The sequence below is a fragment of the Coregonus lavaretus genome (assembly GCF_964263955.1).
Source record: "Coregonus lavaretus genome assembly, chromosome: 9".
NCBI classification, from domain to species: Eukaryota; Metazoa; Chordata; class Actinopteri; order Salmoniformes; family Salmonidae; genus Coregonus; species Coregonus lavaretus.
Genome location: NC_139996.1, coordinates 5,624,390 through 5,629,162, shown reverse-complemented (window position 1 = coordinate 5,629,162; position 4,773 = coordinate 5,624,390).

The window sequence follows — 4,773 nt, the reverse complement described above, 5'->3', positions numbered from 1 at the left end:
TTGAGGCAACATCTCAAGACATCAGTCAGGAAGTTAAAGCTTGGTCGCAAATGGGTCTTCCAAATGGACAATGACCCCAAGCATACTTCCAAAGTTGTGGCAAAATGGCTTAAGGACAACAAAGTCAAGGTATTGGAGTGGCCATCACAAAGCCCTGACCTCAATCCTATAGAACATTTGTGGGCAGAACTGAAAAAGCGTGTGCGAGCAAGGAGGCCTACAAACCTGACTCAGTTACACCAGCTCTGTCAGGAGGAATGGGCCAAAATTCACCCAACTTATTGTGGGAAGCTTGTGGAAGGCTACCCGACACGTTTGACCCAAGTTAAACAATTGAAAGGCAATGCTACCAAATACTAATTGAGTGTATGTAAACTTCTGATCCACTGGGAATGTGATGAAAGAAATAAAAGCTGAAATAAATCATTCTCTCTACTATTATTCTGACATTTCACATTCTTAAAATAAAGTGGTGATCCTAACTGACCTAAGACAGGGAATTTTTACTAGGATTAAATGTCAGGAATTGTGAAAAACGGAGTTTAAATGTATTTGGCTAAGGTGTATGTAAACTTCCGACTTCAACTGTCTATATATATATATATATATACAGTGAGGGAAAAAAGTATTTGATCCCCTGCTGATTTTGTACGTTTGCCCACTGACAAAGAAATGATCAGTCTATAATTTTAATGGTAGGTTTATTTGAACAGTGAGAGACAGAATAACAACAAAAATATCCAGAAAAACGCATGTCAAAACTGTTATAAATTGATTTGCATTTTAATGAGGGAAATAAGTATTTGACCCCCTCTCAATCACAAAGATTTCTGGCTCCCACTCTTAAAGGGAGTGCTCCTAATCTCCGCTTGTTACCTGTATAAAAGACACCTGTCCACAGCAATCAATCAATCAGATTCCAAACTCTCCACCATGGCCAAGACCAAAGAGCTCTCCAAGGATGTCAGGGACAAGATTGTAGACCTACACAAGGCTGGAATGGGCTACAAGACCATCGCCAAGCAGCTTGGTGAGAAGGTGACAACAGTTGGTGCGATTATTCGCAAATGGAAGAAACGCAAAAGACCTGTCAATCTCCCTCGGCCTGGGGCTCCAAGCAAGATCTCACCTCGTGGAGTTGCAATGATCGTGAGAACAGTGAGGAATCAGCCCAGAACTACACGGGAGGATCTTGTCAATGATCTCAAGGCAGCTGGGACCATAGTCACCAAGAAAGCAATTGGTAACACACTACGCCGTGAAGGACTGAAATCCTGCAGCGCCCGCAAGGTCCCCCTGCTCAAGAAACACACATACAGGCCTGTCTGAAGTTTGCCAATGAACATCTGAATGATTCAGAGGAAAACTGGGTGAAAGTGTTGTGGTCAGACGAGACCAAAATGGAGCTCTTTGGCATCAACTCAACTCGCCGTGTTTGGAGGAGGAGGAATGCTGCCTATGACCCCAAGAACACCATCCTCACCATCAAACATGGAGGTGGAAACATTATGCTTTGGGGGTGTTTTTCTGCTAAGGGGACAGGACAACTTCAAAGGGACGATGGACGAGGCCATGTACCGTCAAATCTTGGGTGAGAACCTCCTTCCCTCAGCCAGGGCATTGAAAATGAGTCGTGGATGGGTATTCCAGCATGACAATGACCCAAAACACACGGCCAAGGCAACAAAGGAGTGGCTCAAGAAGAAGCACATTAAGGTCCTGGAGTGGCCTAGCCAGTCTCCAGACCTTAATCCCATAGAAAATCTGTGGAGGGAGCTGAAGGTTCGAGTTGCCAAACGTCAGCCTCGAAACCTTAATGACTTGGAGAAGATCTGCAAAGAGGAGTGGGACAAAATCCCTCCTGAGATGTGTGTAAACCTGGTGGCCAACTACAAGAAATTTCTGACCTCTGTGATTGCCAACAAGGGTTTTGCCACCAAGTACTAAGTAATGTTTTGCAGAGAGGTCAAATACTTATTTCCCTCATTACAATGCAAATCAATTTATAACAATTTTGACATGCATCTTTCTGGATTTTGTTGTTGTTATTCTGTCTCTCACTGTTCAAATAAACCTACCATTAAAATTATAGACTGATAATGTCTTTGTCAGTGGGCAAACGTACAAAATCAGCTGGGGATCAAATACTTTTTTCCCTCACTGTATATATATATTTTGGGAAAAAATATATGGGGGATTGGAAGTGATGCAGACAATTACATTGATGGAAGTTACAATCTATCTGCAATATTAAAGCTGATCTACCCCCCCCCCCAAAAAAAAAAAATGCTTCCTGCGCTTTACCAGTCAACACACACTCCAGCATTAAAGTGCGATCAGGCCAACTCCTAGCATCAGCAACGTGCTCAAACAACGAAAAGAACGTCTCAGGGTCCTTCTCATAAAATATGTGCTCCGTAAATTTTTCCCTCGATCCCGACTAGTCTCCCAATCCCTGCCGCTGAAAAACATCCCCACAGCATGATGCTGCCACCACCATGCTTCACCGTAGGGATGGTGCCAGGTTTCCTCCAGACGTGACGCTTGGCATTCAGGCCAAAGAGTTCAATCTTGGTTTCGTCAAACCAGAGAATCTTGTTTCTCATGGTCTGAGTCTTTAGATGCCTTTTGTCAAACTCCAAGCTGGCTGTCATGTGCCTTTTACTGAGGAGTGGCTTCCGTCTGGCCACTCTACCATAAAAGCCTGATTGGTGGAGTGCTACAGAGATGGTTGTCCGTTTGGAAGGTTCTCCCATCTCCAAAGAGGTACTCTAGAGCCCTGTCAGAGTGACCATCGGGTTCTTGGTCACCTCCCTGACCAAGGCCCTTCTCCCCTGATTGCTCAGTTTGGCCGGGCAGCCAGCTCTAGGAAGAGTCTTGGTGGCTCCAAACTTCTTCCATTTAAGAATGATGGAGGCCACTGTGTTCTTGGGGACCTTCAAAAAGAAAAAGTTCAATTTCAAGTCTCATAGCAAAGGGTCTGAATACTCATGTAAATAAGGTATTTCTGGTTTTTATTTTTAATAAACTTGCAAAATGTTCTAAAAACCGCTTTTCCAGGCAACGCACCTGTTTGATGACGTCACCAAACAACCAAAATCACCGATACGTCTCTAAGGCACTATACCGAACACTTATAAGACTAGGCAGTGAATACCAACCAAAGCGCATCCCCAATTAGCATTAACCCATCATAATGAAAAAGATACTATACGCCAAAATGTCTAGTAACCAACCTTATATCCCAGATCAGCCCCCCACTTGTTACAAACCGTCTCGTAGCTCGTAAGAAAGACAACGCAGAGATAAAGAAATAACACAAATATATTTATTAAATAAAGTAAACTATATACAAGTAACCATGGTGTGAGTAGTCAGTAGTGGAAGTCAGTGGATGTGTGCATAGAAGGTGGTAATGAGGGGTGTTAAGGTGCCAAAACAAATGGACACAAAGAAGCCCCAAAATGCCACAGAAAAAACAACAGTGTCTCTGCGTGGAGAGCGTCTCCTTGATGTGTGGGGGAAAGGTGTATTTATCCCCAGGACACACCTGAGCCCAGGTGTGTCCCATTTCGCTGACGACCCTCCTATCTCTGACCACCCACATCCTATTAAGGAAAACAAGAGCAGAGAGAAATAATTTGTCAGACAGAGTGGGAGGGTCGTCACAACTGCCTGGCTCTCTGTTGGCTGGGCCTCATTACCGTACTGACTGGCTCTCTTCTGGCTGGGCCTCATTACCGTACTGCCTGGCTCTCTGCTAGCTGGGCCTCATTTCTGTACTGCCTGGCTCTCTGCTGGCGCTCCACTGTACTGCCTTGCTGTCTGCTGGCTGGGCCTCATTACCGTACTGCCTGGCTCTCTGCTAGCTGGGCCTAATTTCTGTACTGTCTGGCTCTCTGCTGGCTGGGCCTCATTACTGTACTTCCTGGCTCTCTGTTGGCTCTCTGCTGGCTCACTGCTGGCTTTCTGCTGGCTGGGCCTCATTTCAGACCAGGAGGCCAGGAGACAATAGACATCCATCAGAACACACACGGCTACTCGATACAGACACGCCATCTACTGGTCACAGTGAACATTACACCACCTCACCATCGCATTAGCCAGGATGATGTGGTTTCATTCAGTGGGTGAGACCTCACCCCTCTGCTCCATTGGACAAAAACAAACTGCAAGACTCCTTGGTTTCCATGAGCACAGCTGGTTGTTTTTAGGTCTACCCGTTGGGCGATGCTGTGACATAGGCACTGAGAGACGAAACAGACCCTGCTCTGCACACAAACACAGAACACAGCATTACACTTCTGGCCTTGTGTGCAGCTGCTAGGATGACACAAGAGGAACAGAACGCTTTATTGAGACCTGCTGAGGGTGGTTTTGTGTGTGTGTGTGTGTTGTGTGTGTGTGTGTGTGTTCGTGCATGCGTGTGAGTGAGGTCAGGGCTCTCTCTGGAGAAGCTCAGGCTGGAGGAGAGGAGAGGAGAGGAGAGGAGAGGAGAGAAGAGAGGAGAGGAGAGGAGAGGAGAGGAGAGGAGAGGAGAGAGGAGAGAGAGGAGAGGAGAGGAGAGGAGAGGAGAGGAGAGGAGGAGAGGAGAGGAGAGTGAGAGGAGGAGAGGAGAGGAGAGGAGGATGGAAAGACCAGACCGGACCAGGCCAGACCAGACCTGTTATCATGTGTCTGTTGTAGAATCAGAGCATGTGTGGATTTCTGCCGTGGTTATCATTGGCACACTGATCACTGGGTCATTCATTATGCAGCAGCTCCAAGATGATG